A 21734-nucleotide genomic window follows, 5' to 3' on the forward strand; every position below is an offset into this window, starting at 1 on the left:
GCTGAGAACTAACTGAGGGCTGATGGGGGGGGGGAGGGAGGAGATGGGCATGGAAGAGGGCACTTGCGGGGATGAGCACTGGGTGTTATATGGAAACCAACTTAACAATAAACTATTTGTTAAAAAAAAAAAGAAGAAGTAATGCTTCGGTATTAATAAAGATAATGATGAACTGTCATCATTCACAAGGGATACTTATTATTTCATGTTAAAGAAGGGAATGGGGCTCACAAAAGAGAATCAGTTTGTCTAATTGCTTATAAATTGTGGGGTTGAGTTTCAATTCCAGTCCCGTTTACCCCAAATCCTAATTATTTATTTCCCTTATGGTGGGACAGAGTAATTTTAGAAAATGTTTACATACCCTGATTTCTATAGCCTAAAAATATGACTTGCCAGGCTGAAATGGGAAAAAGTTTTCCTGCAATTTTAAGAATTGCACACATACATATATATGACACTGTAGGCTTCATGAGAGCAGAAACCGTGAAACCCTATCTATCCTGTTGACCACACTAAACCCAGTACTTAGTACCTGCTTGGCATATAAGTCCTCAATAAAGATTTGTTCAATGAAGTACACACAAATGATAACATTTGGGATTGGGTGGTAGGCACACATGAACACCTTCAATATCCTATTTTCAATTTTTGCAAAAGAATTCACAGCAATGGGTCTGAAGCTGGTCAAGGGCAGTATACACATTTGCAAATGTGCTTTCTGATCAAATCTCAATAATTCATTAATCACATTGTGAGTCAGTCTGTGGATGACTGAGACCCTACCCCTGCATGGTTGTATGGTCTTTGTCTAACAAATTCAGTCCCTGAAAATGGATAAAATTAGTGGACTTGAAAGAAAACTAGATTTGAAGGCAAAGACTAAATATTTTTATATTTGTATTCTTAGTGCCCTGCTACATAATAGGTGTATAGCACATGTTGAAAAAGAAGGAAGAGAGCAAGCAAGCAGATGACTGCCTTGGGGGGAGGGAGGTAATGGGATGTTGAAGAGAAAGAAAAATGAGAGTTAGAAATCTTGAATTTTGGCCTTGGTTTGGCCATGTGAACTTGAGCCAATCATTTCTCCTTTTTGTTCCTCAGTTTGCTTATCTGGAAACTAGAGTGTTTACTTAGTTGATCACTAAAGCCCCTTCAGATTTTTTCCTGGTATAAGCAAGACCATGTTTCTTTGTGTCCACTAGGGGGTACTGTAGTACTAGTGCAGTGGCCACCATCTTTCAATTAATCCAATTTTGGTAATTTTTTCTGAATTTACTCCCCTTAGAAACATTCCTTACCCTTAACTTTCAAACTCAAATTTACACTACAAAGTATGTAATTTAATTAAGTAATAGATGCTGGATAAACCTGGGAAGGATTTGGCTCATTGGCTCATACAGTTTAGTAGGGAAATTAGAATCATAGAGGGATTTGCATAAAATTCATAAAATTATGAGACGTTAAGATTTTGCTTGAGCCAAAAGAAGGGTCTTAAAACTCTTAAAGGAAAATAAAATGGAACAAATTCTAGTCACTCTAACAACAAAGACATAAACTTAAGAATTATGCCAAATCTGAGTTAAGACAGTTATATAATTATCCAGCAGTATAAAAGAAGAAGGCTTAAGATAATAGAGATATACCATGTTCTTGGATAAGAAGATTCAACATTATAAACAGTTTAAATTATTCCCCAATGTATTCAGAAATACAATCTAATTCCAATACAAAATTCCAGTGTGATATTCTTGGAAACTTGATAGAAGAGTTTCAAAATTCATTGAGAAGTATTAAGCTGAGAAGAGCCAAGAAAAATTTTTTAACCTTTTGAGTTTTCAGATGTTAAAACATATTATACAATGTCTGCAATTAAAGCAGTGTCATAGTGGCAACAAAATAAACAGATCAATAAAACAGAATAGCAAGTCCAGAAATAAACCCACTTATGGTGGCCTGGCTGTGTGTGTGCGTGCGTGCGTGCGTGCATGCGTGCGTGTGTGAGCTACCTACCATTGCAACACTTTTCCCAGTATGGAAACTGGAAAAAGAGCAGATCTTTACTCTTTGAGACAGCAAAAGTATCAGCATGTAGCTGAGGTTTGTTGAATGGGATTCTGACATTGAATCCAAAAGGACTGACACAAAGGTGCAGGGATTAGCAAGTTATTTACAGAAATGATAGTGATCTCAATAATTCAGAAGAAAAGAGTCTTTGCTGGTGGCAGCATTACTGAAAACCTTCTGCCTAGCCTCTTCCTATGACAACTCTTGTCCAAGCTTTGGCACATTCTAACCAGACTGTTCCTAGAGGTTCTTGGATGAGTGTTCTGTTGCCAGCCTCTTTTAGCTTCTGTTTTCTGAGCTGGTTTTTAACTTTCCCATAGATTTTGTGAACCCTTGGTACTCTTCCAACAAATTTCATTCTGTTTAAGCCACCTAGAGTAGATTATTAATGCTTGCAAATATAAATCCTGACTTATAGAGAAACAGGTGATGGGGAGTTGGTTAAAAACAACAGACTCTTGAGGAAATGATGAAACTCTAGTTATGCAGACCCATTATGTTTGAAGCTAATAAAAACCCAATGAATATTCAGAGATGGGATGCTAGAAGCCCATGGCTGTTTTAGTGAAACAGCTAAAGAAATTAATGTCTGTTAACATTAGGACTCAGGTGGGCATTGAAGACAAAACCATGGAGGACCTAATGGCTGTTACCATAAAAGGGCATGAAGAATATGAGGAATTCAAGAGCTCAGTGCTGAGGTTAGCTGTTTCCATTGAAAAGACTGACAAATGGAAACCTCAAGATGCTCATTAAAATGAACATCATTTTTTAATGTTTTATTTATTTCTGAGAGAGAGAGAGAGAGAGAGAGACAGCGTGAGCAGGGGAGGGTCAGAGAGAGAAAGAGATACAGTATCAGAAGCAGGCTCCGGGCTTTGAGCTAGCCGTCAGCACAGAGCCCGAGGCGGGGCTTGAACCCACTGACTGCGATATCATGACCTGAGCTGAAGTTGGACACTTAACAGACTGAGCCACCCCGGCACCCCAAGATGCTCATTTTAAAACATGAACTGAGGGCACCTGGGTGACTCAGTTGGTTAAGTGTCTGATTCTTTACTTCAGCTCATACTCTTGATCTCATGGTTCATGAGTTTGAGCACTGTATCAGACTCTGGACTAACAGTACGGATCCTGCTTGGGATTCTCTCTCTTTCCCTCTCTCTGTACCTCTCCTGCTTGATAGCTCTCTCTCTCTCAAAATAAAGAAATAAACATTAAAAAAATATGAAATGATACCCAAACTGTGAACTTGTTAAAAGAAATTCCTATAGATAACTATAAACCAATATTTGTTCTTTTTTTCCCCAAAGATTTTTAATGTTTATTTATTTTTGAGAGCCAGAGCCAGAGACAGAGTGTGAGTAGGGGAGGGGCAGAGAGAGAGGGAGACACAGAATCTGAAGCAGGCTCCAGGCTCTGAGTTGTTAGCACAGAGCCCGATGTGGGGCTGAAATTCACAAACTGCAAGATCATGACCTGAGTTGAAGTTGGACGTTTAACTGACTGAGCCACCCTGGCATCCCAAACTAGTATTTGTTCTTGCTGATTGCTTAGAATCAGTTGAATTCACCTCCTTACCTGTGGTGTTATATGAACACATGCTAACGTGCTCATCTGGAAAGAGTTACAGCTTTAAAGTTAAAATGCTGTGTAGGAGTGAATTCAGAGAACTTAACTCCACCCCCAAACTCCACTGAGCCTCCTTTGCTGCCTGAAGCAGTATCTCCTTTTGCTTATGTAGCTGTTTGTCCTTTGTCTGATGATACGGAGGCACTCTAGTTTGAGGGAGTTACCTTATAAGAGGCCAGTTCTCTTATGTCTTACTCTGCATATTTGCAGATCTTTGATTAGAGTTGAATTTTAGTATGTTTCAAGAGACCAATTACAAAGTGAAATTCAGGAAGAGACAGCTCAAGCACCAAAGGAATTGGAAGAGTTTTGCTAATTAATCTGTGGAATGTGGGTTAGAATAGATTTTAAGAATGCTGAAGAACAGGAGGACACAATTGTAGCGTGGGTTGATTTTACAAATAGGGCTCACAAGAGATTCTGGATGAACTGTTCCAGCTAGAGAAGCTGGAGATAATTCTATTTGTTCTGCTAAAGGTTAACTGAAATCTGGATATAATGGTGACTCACATAAACTGAAGTCAAGTGCAAATCTCTTCAATATACTGTAAAAGAATGAATTTAAAAATCTCAGGAGACAGGAATGATGGCATGGATTGATCACTTCTGGCCCAACCACTCACCTCAACTGTGAGTTGAGGTCCAAAAGTCCAAAGCCATTCTTCACAGAGGCCTTTAGAAACAAACCTATAAGGGGAGGTCAGCATTGTTGAAAGGGCTTTGGAAAATGTTCCCTGTAGACCAGCGATGATGGTGAAAGATGCTGGAGTTGAATTTGGCTTACAGAGTTACATGGGATGGGAGGATCCCAGAGTGTCATCGTCAAAGTAGCAGCATTCAATATTTGCATGTGGCTAACTTGAAAGTAGTAGGGTCAGTGTGAGAATCAGAATGATATAAGCCATAGGTGACTAGCTGGTTATGGAGTCCCTAAGATGAAAGTAGATGGGTAGCCCACTAAGGTTCTTCTTGATTTATATATCAAAGAAGCAAACAAAAGCCCTTCAGGTGCCTACTTGAATTTTCCTTCTGCCATGCAAAGCAACATGTGGCCATTTATTATGGTAATTGTAAATGATAAGCGAGAAACAGTTTGCTTTTATCTGGTATGGACTATAGTATAGTTTTACCTTTTTGCCACAGGATTATATCACTTTTGAGGCTCTGGGCCACAATTAAGCAGAGAGCTTGCTTATTTCCTCCTTACAGGACATCACACTGACTCATTATATTGCTAATACTAGGCAAAGTGGGGGCAAAAGAGTAAAAATATTACACATCTTTGAAATCTTGAAAAAACACGTAAGATCTAGAGAGTGGAAAATTTTCAAGGCTCAATGGAATACACAATATGTGTGGCTGTGGTTCTAAAGTGAGGGAGAGGTGTGCCTCAGTGGCTTGGCTGGTTGAGCATCCAACTTCAGCTCAGGTAGTTGATCTTACAGTTTATGGGTTCAGGCCCCATGTTGGGCTTTGTGCTGACAGCTCAGAGCCTGGAGCCTGCTTGGATTCTTGGTCTCCTTCTCTCTCTGCCCTTCCTGTGCTCACACACCCTCTTTCGCTCTCAGAAACAAAAAAAGACATTAAAAAAATAAAAATAAAGGAGGGAGAAAGTGTTGTATCTGAGCCTTTGACCAGTGTGAAGAGGCACTATTTTAGTGGACCTCTTTGGATTTTTAGAGGCTTGCTACTGGGTCTCGGTGTAACAACTAACCTTGAGACACCAAGTGACTGCAATCTCACTTGCTCTTCATGAGCCAGATGTTATTTGAGACTCCTGGCTTAAGTTGAAAAGGTAAATATAGAACCAGGCCTGGACAGGTTTTGAAGGCAAGTAAATTTAGTGGGTAAGTTGCCCATATTCTCCTATTGGTTACTCATGTCAGAATACTGTCCCTTACATATATCGCCTCATGGGAGTAGTCAACATGACCAATTAACTTAGGTGGAAAAAATTAAAACCATGGTTTACAAATGTTTCTTACTGGCTTGAGGGGGATTACTCTATCATTTACAGCTCACTCAGACACCAGAAGGATAAAGGAAAAGGATAATCCTTACAATGGGCAGAACTTGAACTAATATACCTCATTTTCAATTTTCCTGGAATCAGCAATGGCTAATGATTTGGGAACCTGACCGGGAACTTGGGAGGAGTAAGAGTAAGACTGATGACAAGGGAGTTGGAAAAAAAGGGTGTGAGAGGACCTTCAGGAACAGGCCAGGAGATGTGAATATATCGTATACTGTTGAAAAGAGAAGTAGAGATGATTACATTCCCTGCTTATAATATTTAAAATTTTAATTAGCTTTGGAGCTTATACTGAAGGTTACTAATTGAAACAAACTTGATCCAGCAGTAGTTGAATACAGTGGGGTATGTGTGAGTATGCGTGGCAAAAATATCACTTATTTCCTCCTCACTCTTCCCTTATAACCCCCAAGGCTAATCTAGTCCATCTTCATTCTAGAGACGAGAAAATGTCTAAAGAACTGACTTGACCTGTCTCAGGCCATACACTAGTGGCATAGCCAAGATGAAACTCAATCTCTCAAGTTAGTGCCTCTCCAGAACAGCATATTAATTCTGTAATTGGGGAAAGTCCTTGTTACCCAATCCGTAACTCATCATGACAGAAAAGCACCACCATTTATCATTCTTTAAAATACGGAAAGCAGAATGGCAGGGGTAGAGATCAGAATAAAAATGATCAAATATTTGAATGCCTATTTGTAATCTCTGTCAGTTAACATTTCCCCTTCAGACTTGGAATGGCCTTCTGGCTATAAGTGGCAAACACTGTGCTAAGCATGTTGTAATTGTCATGTAATTTAAAGGGAAGGCAGATAAGTCTTTTAAAAGATGCTGTCTCCAGTTGTAACTTTTCTTTTACCTACGATTGCATTGTCCAATATGATAGCCCCTAGTCACATGAGGCTATTGAGCACTTGAAATTTGGCTAGACTGAATTAAAATATGCTGTAAACGTGAAACACATACCAGATTTTGAAGTATGAAAATTTATGAAAAAAAAAAAGAATGTAACACATTTCATTAGTAATTTAAAAATATTGATTGTAGGGGTACCTGGGTGGCTCAGTCAGTTAGGTTTTAGTCTTCAGCTCAGGTCATGATCTCCTGGTTCATGAGTTCAAGCCATGTCGGGCTCTGTGCTGACAGCTCAGGGCCTGGAGCCTGCTTCGGATTCTGTGTCTCCCTCACTGTCTGTCCCTCCCCTGCTCACACTCTGTCTCTGTCTCATAAAAATAAATAAAAACACTTTAAAAATACTGATTATATGTTCAAATGAAAACATTTGGGAAAAATTGGTTAAATAAAATATATTACTAAAATTAATTTCATACATTTCTTTTTACTATTTTCTTAATAGTAAAGAAAGTGCCTAATTCTATTTTTAACACAGAACAGATTACATTGTTGGCATTTGATAACTTTGCTTTAGAAATCAGGTAGATAAGAGCTCTTTAGCTCTCTAGGGAAGGTATGGTGAAAATGTGTTTTGGCTAATTGCTTTGAACACAGAAATATTTACACTGAAAACCTGAGCCTCATATCAGTTTATTATATTCTTTTCAATTTTATTTCACTGTAAAATTTTAATTTGTCTACTTGTAACCATGAACACAAAGTAGACAATCAATTTATGGTATTCTTTATGGTGTGTGATATACAAAATTTTAGGTTAGTTATAATTACTCTTTTAGTTACATTCACTAAATAAAACCAATAAATAAATAGAACATACTATTTTAGATATATTACATATAAAATATATTATTCCAAAACACACCAGCATGACAAAACCACAGTTAATTCCTTCTTTATCAGAGACCAAATAGGAATCCTAAATTTCCAGAATGTGATGACTTCCTTGGCCTCCTACCTCCAACCTCTTTGAAATAAGAGAGATTGTGAGTGCTACATAGGGACAGAGCAACCAGACCTTCTAAAATGGACCATAAAGGTCAGTGGTGATGCTCTGTTAGATTAGTGTCTTCTCAAATCTATTCCTCCACCTTCTCCTGTGTTGATGGTATCTCCATTTACTCACAGTCTTTCTATACTTACTCACTTTCATTCCCTGTGTACAACTGGTCATTATGTAATGCCAAGCCTACCTCTGAAATTTCTCTTGAATTCTTCCCTTTTCCAACCAGGTGAGTCCCTTATCAACTTGGCCTCAGATATCTGGAAGAGCCTTTAAGTGATTAGGTTTCCAGAATAAGGACCTAGGAAACTGCTTTCCCATTTAAATGAAGTTGCACCCTGCCACCAGGATACCCCAAAGATCCAAATGTATCACTTCCCTACTTGAAAACTTTCCAGTTAGACCCCTACTACCTATAAGTTGAAGTCCAAACTACTTAGCATGGTATTTAAGGCCCTACACATTCTAATATCAGTCTCCTTTTCCAGACTTATGTCCTGCCTTTCTACCAGATCCCAGACTAAGAAAATCTAAGTTAAAAAAAATCACATAATCAAAAATCCATTAACATTCTGATTTTTTTTTATTGATGACAATGGAAAATTGAGAGGACTTATATGTGGTGTAATAAAACTGATATTACTGAAATACAGATCTATCACTTATGAATAATTTATTCTGTGTATTTCCTTTTATCAAAGAAGTGAGAGTTCTTTTGATAGCAAATGACAGAAATCTAATTTGAATCAGCCTTGGCGAAAATTAGAAATAATTGGCTTATGGATGCCAAGGAAGCATTATGAAGCTAACCTAAGAGATGGGCAGGCTGCAACTGGCCTCAGGAACAACTGCAGGAACTCCAGTGCTGTCAAAATTCTCATTCACACTCACTCCTGTTCACAGTTGGTTCAGTTCTTCTCTACATGTTGGCTTCTTCTGCTCTCAGTGCAGACAGGATTTCCCCACAAACCAGAAAACATGGACAACAACAGCTCTTTGGGTTGATATCTTTTAAAAACCATATAACTGACTCTACTTGACTCCAAGAAATGTATAAGCTGAGGCTGAACACCTTATCAAACAAAAGGTGAAGCAGCTCTCAAAGACTACTACATGGCAAAGGGCTCTGGAGCCAACTTGAGGAGGTGCCTATAATTTGAGCATCAGTAAGAATAACTGCAACTCTTCAAACACATCATATGTGTTAAGCTCCTGAGATCATAGTGGTATTTTTAAAAAATTGTTTCATCAATCACCTTTAGAAGGTGATAACGAACCAACTTATTATTCTGAAAATTGGTAAATAAAAAGATTGATCAAGCATTTAGCTTGCCTTTCTTTTATAAACTGTATCTCATGGCAATTAAATAGTAGAGGTTAGGAAAACTGTAGAAATAGATATTATAGAAATGGTCTAGCTATATATCAGATAAAGGGCTAGTATCCAAAATCTATAAGGAATTCACCAAACTCCACACCCGAAAGACAAATAATCCTGTGAAGAAATGGGCAGAAGATATGAACAGACACTTCTCCAAAGAGGACATCCAGATGGCCAACAGACACATGAAACGATGCTCAGCATCCGTCATCATCAGGGAAATACAAATCAAAACTACACTGAGATACTCCCTCACACCGGTCAGAGTGGCTAAAATGAACAAATCAGGAGACTCTAGATGTTGGCGAGGATGTGGAGAAATGGGTACCCTCCTACACTGCTGGTGGGAATGTAAACTGGTGCAGCCAACTCTGGAAAACAGTGTGGAGGTTCCTCAAAAAATTAACAATAGAACTCCCCTAGAACCCGGCAATAGCACTGCTCAGAATTTACCCAAGGGATACAGGAGTGCTGATGCATAGGGGCACATGAACCCCAATGTTCATAGCAGCACTCTCAACAATAGCCAAAACATGGAAAGAGCGTAAGTGTCCATCAACTGATGAATGGATCAAGAAGATGTGGTTTATCTATACAACGGAATACTATATGGCAATGAGAAAGAATGAAATCTGGCCATGTGTAGCAACATGGATGGACCTTGAGGGTGTTATGCTGAGCGAAATAAGTCAGGCAGAGAAGGACAACTACCATATGTTTGCATGTATAGGAGGATTAGAAGGAACTTAAAAGAGGACAATGGGGGAGAAGAAGGGGGAAAATAGTGGGGGAGAGGGAGGGAGGCAAACCATGAGAGACCCTTGAATGCTGAGAAAAAACTGAGGGCTCATGGGGGTGGGGGGATAGGTGAAGGGGAGTGATGTGCATGGAGGAGGGCACTTGTTGGGATGAGCGCTAGGTGTTATATGAAAACCAACTTGACAATAAACTATTAAAAAAAAAAGAAATAGTCTAGCTATTAAGTGAAGAAGAAAAGATATAATTATAATATTAACATTTTGCAAATCCCTGATGGAAATACTGGAATTAGGCAATTAGCATTAAGTATTGTTAATAATAACAAAAAGACAATTAGACATCACTATCTCCTGATGGAAGTACTCATAACCCTTGTAAAGGGTTTTTGTAAAGAGAAAAAAAAAATCAAGTCTGAACCAGATCAAGCATCTAGACTGAACTAGAAGCTTATAGGTGAGAAAGGAAACAAAGAAACAAGTTAATCGATGGCACAGGAATGCAATAATCCCCAGATGTGGGAATTCTTTAGGATGAATAGCCACTTTCTTCAAATATATTGCGAGAGTAACAAAGGTGGGGGACATGAAGAAACCACAGATTAAAAGAGACTTAAAACACATAGCAGCCACATATAACAGGAGGACTTTGGCTTCTGATTTAAACAAACCAATCATTATAAACTTGGAAAATTTGAACACTAGATATTTATGATAGTAAGAAATTATAGTAAATATCTTAGATGTGCTAATGGTATTGGGGCTATGTTTTTAAAAGGTCTTTCTCTCTAGTGATAAATACTGAAATACTTAAAGATTAAATAATACATATTTAGACTGTTTCACAAGACTCCGGTGGGCACAGGGGTGGGGAGGAAAGTGGGTGGAGAATAGATGAAGGGGGACGGGCTGTGAGGTGCTATTATTGTGGCTGGCAGATGGGTCATTTGTCTTGACTTGTGCAAATTTGAAAATTTCCATAATAAAAAGTCAACAAATAAGTTAAATTTATTTAATATCATCCATGGATGTCACATAGTTAAATTCCCCAATTTTATAGATGGTACAAACTGAGATCTAGAGAATTTAGTCAGTGGAAAAAACATCTCACTTGATCTACTAGCTGTGTGACCTGGGATGAGTTAAGTAACTTCTCTGAATCCCAGTTTAGTCATCTGTATAAAAGGCTGACAAAATTTATCATGAAGGGTTTTGTGAGAATTAAAGGAAATCATACCCGTAAAGTGCCTAGCACAGGGAGTCAAAAGCAATGGTCACTGAGAGCACGTAAGATCATACGGCTTGTAGTCGCACAGTCAGATCTAGAGCACAGGGTTCCTAACTGATAGTTCTGCCATATCATGTTATTTCTTTTGAGTAACAGGCTTTTAATAAATACCAGTTGAACTGAGGATGCCTGGGTTACTCAGTTAAGAGTTTGACTTCGGCTCAGGTTATGATCTCACAGTCTGTGATTTGAATCCTTCATTGGGCTCTGTGCTGTCAGCTCAGGGCCTGGAGCCTGCTTCAGATTCTGTGTCTCCCTCTCTCTTTGCCCCTCCCCTGCTCACGCTCTATCTTGCTCACTCCCAAAAATGAATAAATATTTTTTAAATATTTAAAAAAAAACCAGTCGAACTGGAAAAAAACCCCACTCAAATAGAAATTAATTGGCAACTGATAAGACGAGGTTCTACCTGAAAAAGATTTATCTCCCCAGATATATATCATATCATATCATATCACATATCATATCTTTGATAATGGCAAAATATAGTTTCCCATCTGACAGTCATGGCCTGACAGCATCCTTCCACAAGTTCACACCTGATTCTATGAGGGCTGGTTTAAATAAAAGGAAGGTCCTTTAGGAGGTTTTTCTGTTTTAAAATCTGTAGCATGGGGCAACTAATTATAGATAGTAACCTGACTTGCCTAAGTCACCATGCTAGACAGGGGCAAATGGGATTAGAACCTATTCCAGGTCTATGCATTTGGTTTCAGAGAATATATAAGTTTTAAATGTTTACACGTTAGGAAGGATGATTTCCATTGCAAAGTATACCATGTAGGTTATTATCCTTCTTCTGAGAATCAACAATAAGGCATGGGGTTCAATTTATCAGTATGCAGGTCACTTCTTTTCCTTCCTTTTTTTAAGACATTAGTTTCAGCAGATGCCCCTGACATTTTAAACTTATCATCTTTTTTAAAAAAATATCTATTAATTTTTGAGAGAGAGAAAGAAAGAGAGGGGGGAGGGCAGCGAGAAAGGGAGACACAGAATCCAAAGCAGGCTCCAGGCTCTGAGCTGTTAGCCCAGAGCCCGACATGGGGCTCGAACTCAGGAATTGTGAGATCATGACCTGAGCTGAAGTTGGATGCTTAACCAACTGAGCCACTCAGGCACCCCAAAACTTCTTCTCATCTGATTTGAGGAAGAGCCATGGGGTTTTAAATATGCACTATACCCAATGGTATGTATTTATTGGCATACTTGGTTTGTTCTTAGTTTTATAAACTTTTTATTTCTTCTTACCTAGTGATTTTGGCAACCATTTGTAAGAAAGGCAAAGAGGACAGGACATCCTATTCTCTGCAGTTCTTTGTGGAAGTGAGGGAGAGTGCATGATGAAATTGATGAATGGAACTGATAAGACTAAAGAAATTTGCCCCGGTCTTGTATTATCACAATGGAAAAGATCAATTTAGTTTAATAAACACCTAATATTGTGTTAGATAGATACTGAGATACAAAGATGATTCAGACAATATTTTAGTTCAGTGCACCTGCCCTCAGCACAGAGTTTAGAAGGTTAAGTTGATGGGTATCAAAACAACAGAGATAAAAAACCAGAATATAACTGCCCAATAGGGGTAAAAACAAAATGCTTTGGCAAGAAGAGAGAAGAAGCTCTGACAAGATTAGGTGGGCTTTCAGAGAGAAAGTGACTTGTATTTGGGATGGTTACAGACCTTGCTTTAGCTGACCGAGAATCAAAATTCAAGACCTGCCACCCAAAACTCTTGGTGGTTTCAGTATACAAAGAACTGAAAAATGGCCATGTGCATTCTGAGAACAGTGATGTGGCTGCAACTGCCAACTGCAATTCTACCCAAGGGCTCTTTCTTGCCTTTTGGAAATCTAAAAGCACAGAAGATAAAAATTAGCAAGCCGAATCAGAATTAAGAGTAACCACACAAGGCGCCTGGATGACTCTGTCGGTTGTGTCCGAATCTTGCTCTCAGCTCAGGTCTTGATCGCAGGGTCATGAGTTTAAGCCCTGCGTTGGCCTCTGTGCTGGGTGTGAAGACTTCTTGAAAAAAGGAAAAATAACAATGGACGATACAATAAGAACAGGGTGGTTTCTCTCTGCTCAGAACTAGTGTCAGGAAAGGGGCTATGTGCCTCTGTAGGACACGAGTGTGGCCATTCATTCAACAAATATTTAACAAGCTCCTTGCTGTGCTGGACACTGTGATGGATATGGGGGATAGAGCAGTAAACAAGACCACCATGGCTTCTGACTTAACTAAGTTTATATTCTGACTAAGGAGACAGTCTTTAAACAACAGCAAAGTATAGAATTGCAACTGTAATAAGCCGTGTGAAGGAGAAGTGCAAGATGTTAGGGGAGCTTCTGTCCAGGACCCTTATGTATTAAGGAAGTTGTCCTGAAGAAGTGACATATGAGCTGAACCCTGAAGAAAAAGCAGGGGTGTCGGGGCTGGGGTTAGGGATAAGGGTAGGGGGAAAGAAGACTGGTGGTAGCACCAATGTGGGTGGCCCACAGTAGGAAGGCTAAGGAGGTGGGCAAGGGCCTCTTTGTGCATGGTACTGGAGGCCGTATTCGTGATTCGGGTCATTACCCTTGCACACCAGGAAGCAATGCATTTTTGAAAGGTTGCTCTGAGAGAAAGGATCAAAGTGAAACAAATAGGTGTAGAAAGGCCAGTCAACAGGTTATTGAGGCCTGACTGCCTAAAGTCCAGGCAAAGAAATGAGAGTGATTTGGACTAGGGTGGAGACAGTGAGATGGAGAGAGAGTAGAGAAGAAAGGGAAGGAGGAGGGCACGATCTGAAGAGAGCATGGCTTGACAAAGTCAGATAGAGTATGCGTATAAGTTGGAACCTGATTTTATGTCAAGTCTGTACTGTTTTTAGTTATACTCTCCTTCTCTTCTTGCCATAATTCCCACACTCCCCAAACAGGCCTCAAGTCAGACCATAACTTTAAGAACCAGTTGTTCTTTCACTAATCCCCATATACAGAAACTGTGCAAGATTTGGCTTGTGGAGTCACACCCTAAGCTTTCTCACTCCTTTCCCAGAATCTTGTGCTCAACTTTATTTATTTAACATAATTTATTGTCAGGTTGCTGAATACAGTGTATAGAGTGTGCTCTTGGTTTTGGGGTTAGATTCCCGTGATTCATCGCTTGCATACAACATCAAGTGTTCATCCCAACAAGTGCCTTCCTTAATGCCCATCACCTATTTTCCTCTCTCCCCTGCCCACCCCCCCCAACTTTCTCTGTATTTAAGAGTCTCTTATGGTTTGCCTCCCTCTCTCTGTTTGTAACTATTTTTTTTCCCTTCCTTTTCCCCATGGTCTTCTGTTAAGTTTCTCAAGTTCCACATATGAGTAAAAAAATATATCTTTCTCTGACTTATTTCATTTTTGTGCCCAACTTTAAACAGAAGCAACAGTCAAGGAGCTAGGAAGATATAAGAGGAAAGAGGAAACTTGTGATCAGTTTGAAAGAAAAAGGAAGCTACGTAAATGTGGGTTAACTGAATGCACTGAGTTGGAAAAATATATTGATATGAGTTCCTCAGCCTTCCTGTCTTGGGTGGAGATGAAATCATCCTTTATAGTGAATGTTAGCTGCAACTATGTTTGAGGCTTTTATCTGCTGGAACAACACCTAGTACTAGGCTTGGACCTTGTAGTCAGTCAATATTTGCTGAACAGAAGCATGATTATAATAAAGTGTAAAGGCTGTCCCAAGATCCAGAAGGCTATATATTCTCAGCACAATTTAGAGTCCCCAACTCCTATCATTTCATGGTAGAAAGGAGAAGGAAATAGGAAACAGATACAGGCTTGGTCACTGCTGTGAAAACAGGAACTTCATGGCATATGAAGTAAGTTTTGGGCCAGGAGTTCTAGTAATAACTAGTTGACTAACTCTGTGTCTTTGCTTTCTTAAAGTAAGGGGATTATATCTGATGGGCTTTAAATGTAATTTTTAGTCAAATGAAGTATGGAAAGCAAGGCTCCAAAACTCACATATATTTGGGTGGGGAAAGAAAATAAAGCAAGCCAGCCAGTTACTGGAGACAACTAGAGATCTTTCCCTCCTATATTTCAAAACATTGAAGTGCACATTATTACATTTCAAAGTGTTCAACTGCTCATTCCTCTCTCTGGGCTCCTGACTAGGAAGAGGTTCCCATTACCTGTTTTTGTTCATACCAGCAGCTATTATTGTCTAAAACAAGTATTTTCACTTCACCAAAGTCCTTTTTCCCAACAACTCTCCTTACAACACAGGAACCCCAGCAGCCTTGCCAAGGACCTGGGTTCCTCTCAGCTTCTTCAGCTCTGTACAGCCTGGGCCCTTACCCAGGGTAGCCAAACCTCCAGCCTCCTTTCCAGGCACATCAGTCTTTAAGGACCAAGGGGAAAAAATTTCTTTTAACCCTTAGCAATAAGCATGCTTTTATAATTGCTAATGAATTCTATTCTATGCAGGAATGAGTACAGGTATGGTGACCCTGGCCAGGGATCTCTATGCATATTTGCTCTTGCAAACAGTGGCCTCCTTAGCTATGGGAGCTCACTGGGCTTCAGGCTATAAGTAACAGGTAACTGAGGCTATGGCAAGCTTAACTGTTCCAAAAGAGGATTGGGCAATGGTTGGACTCCCTTAATATTTCATCAAGGTAGAAATTAATGGCCAGTAGTAACATATCATAACTTATTTATTTGCAACACTGATAGGCAAGCATTTCCCTCATCTTTTCTTTTCTCCTTTCTTTCATTTTTTAAAATGCTTTTCTTTTTTAATTTATTTTTGAGAGATAGACTCTGAGTGGGGGAGGGGCAGAGAGGGAGACACAGAATCTGAAGCAGGCTCCAGGCTCTGAGCTCCTAGCACAGAAGCTGATGTGGAGCTCACAAGCCATGAGATCATGACCTGAGCCAATGTCCAACGCTTAACTGACTTTTAAAATTTTATTATTTATTATTATTTTTTCCCCCATCAATCCACGTGTCCAGGGCATGAACTAGACACCAGAACAGACTGAATGCCAAACTGGGATAAACAAGGAATTGCTTTGCCCCAGACTGATATGAAGCTGGCACCATTGACCAGGTGCCACTCTGCCCAGGTCAGGGACCTAACTGACTTTTTAAATAGGAACTCTTATCTGAGGAGTCAGCAAGCATAATTCTCAAAGAGGGATTTTTGACAAAGAGACTTTAGAGAAAAATGTAATTATCATGGGGCACCTGGGTGGCTCAGTTGGTTGAGCATCTGACTCTTGATTTCAGCTCAGGTCATGATCTTATGGTTTGTGAGATCAAGCCCCACATCCTCTCCTCCCTGATGTTGTGGAGACTGTTTGGGATTCTCTCTTTCTTCCTCTTTCTATCCCCCCCACCCCCACCCCCTTCCTGGCCCAGCAGGTGCATTCTCTCTCTCAAAAAATAAACTTAAAAAAAAAGATCAAAAAACAAATTTTCAATGAAGGTCCTTTATACAATGTATAACTCTCCTTCCTCATAACAGATATTCAAGCTACTTCTTTGAAGGGTCTCAAAAGTTTTGCTTAAGAACAATAGGGGGCATCTGGGTGGCTCAGTCAGTTAAGTATCCAACTCCAGGTTTTGGCTTAGGTTATGATCTCATGGGTTTTTGAGATCCATCCCTGCCATGGTCTCCAGGTTAACAGCACAGAGCTTGCTTGGGATTCTCTCTCTCTCTCTCTCTCTCTCTACCGCTTCCCAGTTCTCTCTCTTTCAAAATAAATAAATATAAACTTAACAAAAAAAGAATAGACAATAGCCATTGTCTTCTCATTCCATTAGTCAGAAAAAAATTGTGATGCAGGAGTGGATGGTAACCTACTTCTTTCTCCTATAGCCCGGAATCTTCTACCACTGAAGGTGGTACTAATTAGACAGTACTTGATCCTGAGGGTTGGTATTGAATGAGTCTTGTGTTAAGGGCTATTGCAGCTGAAAAGAAATATGAGATAAACTCTCTTTCTTCAAGGAAGGCAAAATGAATTCAAATAAAGGCATGTGAAAAGATTTAAGGGTTAAGCTGTATGGATGTTACTATAAGTACTATGGGTACTCTGAGTTTGTAGAAATCACTGCAGTCTGGAGAAGTCAGATTTGCTAAAGGGTATTATATATGGTACTTTAGTAAGATTCTTCTAGCAGTATTGTATGTAATAAAAAAGCGGGAGCCTGAAGAAAGTTATAATGACCAGGAGTGAGGAGATGTGGTCTGGCATAAACTATGGTGGTGGGAATGGTGAAGAAAAGGCAATTCCTTTGCTGCTAAACTTGGTGATGGTTAGAATGGAAGTGGAAGGACTGGAGACAAGTAAAAGAGGATTTTTCAGGTTTCTATCTGAATCTATAAAGAACAGAGGCAGCACCAGCAGATTTGAAGAAATTATTTATTGCAGGTGTAGCCACTCCATGCACTTGGGAGTCACAACTCTAGAATATAGGGAGAAGACTATGAAACTAATTACTATGCAGGGAATAGAGGGTACAGAGATTGTAAATTTAATGAGTATATCCAAGAAGTAAGCAGACATCAATGACTTGATAAGGTCTGTAGAAAATAATGACTAATAACTGGCATAAATTTCAGACCAGGCTGGTTAAAAATGTTATGCATGACAAACTACGAAAACAGTAATGAGAAAACAGTTCATGATTTCACATAAGCAAGTAGTAATTCATTTTGTGATCCACTAATCCTGCTGTTTGCAACAAGTTCTCTGTCTCCCCAGCCAGGGGAGAGGTAATAGAGCAAAACATGTCTTGACCAGATACGTCTTCAAAATACTTGGTATATCCATGATAATTCATGAAGTACAATGAAATCTGCTGGCACCATAAGTTAATACTTAACAGAACTCCTGAGTAAATTAACAAAACAAAACCAGTATGTTTTAAAGCCCAAGACACAGTTTAAAAGTGATGCAAGTGTGGTCTGGCTTTGCTGGAAACTCCAGCGTTCAGAGTCCTGAACTGAATCTTATTAACTTTACAACTTTGCACTTTTCATCTAAGCTTCTTTTTCATTGTTTGTTGAACAGCCCCAGCATGCTTACACCCAATAAGAGCATGCCAAAGACGCAGTCCGGGAAGGTCACTTTCTAAAAAAAGTGGAAAAATGTACAAAGATGGCTCTTTCCTGGATTAAAAAAAAGCTGAAAGAGGATAATGAGGATTATTCATGAAATCAGGGGTAGGAAATTTATACCTAAGTTCATAAAATTTACTTATAAAATCTTCCCATTTTATACAAATATGACATTTTGTTCAATTCTGAACCCCATTATGTCTATAATGTTGTTGCCAATTCAAGTTAAATATCAAGGGCAGAGCTGTTAATATCTCATCCTCCACCATATATATACTTAAAAAAAAAGGAGATGATACCTCTCCTATCATCTTCTCAAATGAGAAATACAGGAGTACCTTTGGAAGTTCTTGGTTCTTTCCATGTGCTGAGATATTATAAGTTCCTTCCTTTCCTTTTTCCAATATTCTTATAAATCTGTACCCCTACCCTCCCTTCATCTTAACTAAGAAGTACTAGACTCATTGCTTCTTCTATTCTACCATTTGTGTATCATCTTTAATTCTCATTCTTTCATCCAGGGAATTAGCATGCTCACAGACCTTGGTCACCCATCTTGATTATGGCTTCCACGTTTAGAAACACTGAATTTATATGTGTACATGTGAATGTGTGCAGTAAGCTTCTAGGTCTAGGCTCAATTATGCACAACTGATTGAACTTATGGCTAAGAGAAAAAGGTTTTATTACATAGATTAAGCTTCAGTCTCTTATTCAAATGTTAAGGATATGCTCCCATAACCTTTATCCAAGACATTAATAATTAAACTTCAGATTGACCATGTGGGGCCACCATTCAACAAATGATTCATGAGTGATCACTGTTCTTTGGGTGCTGGCCTTGGTTATTCATTTCTTGAGCACTTAACTCAGTAGGATCTTAAAATTAAGCCAATGTATCCCAAAGGAATATAAATAGGTGTTAGGGGGGAAATCATTCTATGTATAAACAAACACACTGTATTATACAAAGTTCCAAAGAATTTCAGAATAAGTAAATGGGCAATGTGATTTTTCAAGGCAGCAGAATTATAGTGGGAATATTTCCCAAATTTATGACAGGAGAACTATAGTAACAAGCTCTGTCCCTAGAAGAACTAGCATCCTACAGAATCTACTTTGGGAAACCTCCAACTATCTAAATTTCCAAAGTGGCAGATCCTTGCAATTCACATTCTTTTTCTCTCTTCTGCCCAAGGGAAAAATGTAGAACATTCCATAGACCTCTGGAAAATGCCAAATGGTTGTTTGGTGTTGGACCAACTTTCAGCCGGGCACCAGAACCAGATGTAGAACTACCAAACTGGAATGGTCATCTAATTAGTTCTAGGAGAGAATGAAGGAATCCAGATTCAATGTAGACAGTTTTATCAATATACTTGGTGTGTGTGTGTGTGTGTGTGTGTGTGTGTGTACACTTTACAATTGTATGGAATCTTCAACTTAAAAAATACTTTATATTATATTTTCCATTTAGGGTGCCTGGGTGGCTCAGTCGGTTAAATGTGTGACTTCAGCTTAGGTCATGATCTCATGGTTGATGAGTTTGAGTCCCACATTGGGCTCTGTGCTGACAGCTCAGAGCATGGAGTCTACTTCTGATTCTGTCTCCCTCTCTCTGCTCCTCCCCAACTTGCACTCTGTCTCTCAAAAACAAATGTTAAAAAAATGTTTTTTTTTTTTTTTCATTTAGCACTCTAGATACTCTAACACTCTAGATTAAGGCTAAACCCAAAAGCTTTGCCTAAACCAATTAGCAATTATTAGTCATAGGCTGAGAAAGGGAATGTGAAATAGAATATAAAGTTTTATTAATTTTCCTACAATCATATTAAATATTTGTGAGCATTTGAACTGTGGCTGAAGCAGACTTACCTGTTATTTTTCTCTTATTTGGATAGTCTGTTGTTATGCTATAAAATGAACCTATTTAGTGTCATTTCTCTTGAAGAAGCTATTTAAATAGCTATTTGAGCAAGGAATTGGTACTTTTCTAATGGGTTAATATATTATTTTATTGATTTTAGTATTTTTTTTGAGAGAGAGAGGGCACAAGTGAGAGAGGGGCAGAGAGAGGAAGGGGGGAGGGGGAGAGAGAGAGAGAGAGAGAGAGAGAGAATGAGAATCCCAGGAGGGGCAGAGAAGAGGGGGGAGAGAGTGCACGCGTGTGGGAAGTGGGGCTCATGTTCACCAGAAGTGGAGCTCCTGCTCAACAGATGTGGGGCTTGAGCTCACCAGATGGGGGACTCCCAACTCACGGACTATGACATCATGACCTGAGCCAAAGTCAAATGCTTAATGGACTAAGCCACCCAGGTGCCCAGTTTTAGTATTTTTATGCATATCAAAACTAAAGTAAACTGGGATTGTCCTTTTTCTTCTTTCTAGTGTTAATAGTCTTTTGCTAGTTTTTTAGGATGCTTTGTTTATCTTCCATGGGGTAAAATAGGATGAAAAATAACAATATGTCCTTAGGAATACTGATATTTTTATAGGACTATTAACTTTCAACAGTACGTTTATTTGCATTACTTCATCCGACTTTTACAATAGCCCAACAGGGAAACAAGATTAAAATCTCTGCCCAAAAGGTTAAGTACTGTGAACAAAGGTAAGGAAAAGAAGAGGGCACAACCAGTACAATTAGAGAGAGCTCCAATCCAGGTCTCCTCACTTAGTGTTTTGAGTTATTTCTATAAAAGCAAGTTTCTTTCAAAAAAAAAAAAAAAGCAAGTTTCTTTCTCTCTCTAGTATTGCCAACTGTATAACATCAGACCCTCATGCTAAATATAATCAGCAATTAAAATACACATCGGCCATTTCCATCCCTCATCCAATGTTTGCTTTCTATTCTACTTTACCAAAGCCACTGCTGTAGCTCACTAAATTATTTTAAGATTTGGGGATAAAACAACCTCCACCTAGAAACCACTAAAAAGAAAAACAACATGGTCAATTGTAATCACTTTTCCCTCCCTGTTTTGGGGAGTTATGTATGAGATTTTCCTCTCTCTTCCTCTAATATATATAATTGAAGGATGCTTCCTGTGAATCTTTATATCTATTTTAAATTGCATCTCACTTCATACTTCTCTTTCTCTCATCTTTTTTTTTTTTTTTTTTTTATTTCAGGAGAGAGAGAGACAGCGTGAGCAGGGGAGGGTCAGAGAGAGAGGGAGTCACAGACTGAAACAGGCTCCAGGCTCTGAGCTGGCAGTCAGCACAGAGCCCGACGCGGGGCTCGAACCCACAAACCGCGAGATCATGACCTAAGTGAAAGTCGGATGCTTAACTGACTAAGCCACCCAGGCGCCCCTCTTCTACTAAGTTTTCAATGCTCTGATGATTTGGTCTCACATTACCCATTCAACCTTATTTCTTCTCCCTCTAACACCTTTTATCTTTTCTAGGAAGACTCTCATACTAGCCTTACTTTCACTTCTATGATAGCAATTAAGATTTACTATATTTTTGCTCATTAATCCTTTAATAACCCTAGAAAGTAGTCATTACCGTCCCAGTTTTATAGATGAGGAGCCAAGCCCAGAG

At 39.1% G+C, this 21734-nt stretch overlaps 1 non-coding gene across 1 annotated transcript; it reads right to left on the reverse strand.

Moving 5' to 3' along the window:
• Nucleotides 1-16060: 16060 nt before the first annotated feature.
• Nucleotides 16061-16195, reverse strand: LOC120222611. The gene has a single exon (XR_005526089.1). It is a non-coding gene; the product is annotated as a small nucleolar RNA SNORA48 (small nucleolar RNA).
• Between the last annotated feature and the right edge of the window lie 5539 nt (nucleotides 16196-21734).

Source organism: Hyaena hyaena, unplaced genomic scaffold, assembly GCF_003009895.1.
Source record: "Hyaena hyaena isolate Hyena2069 unplaced genomic scaffold, ASM300989v1 scaffold_901, whole genome shotgun sequence".
In the NCBI taxonomy this organism is placed as follows: Eukaryota; Metazoa; Chordata; class Mammalia; order Carnivora; family Hyaenidae; genus Hyaena; species Hyaena hyaena.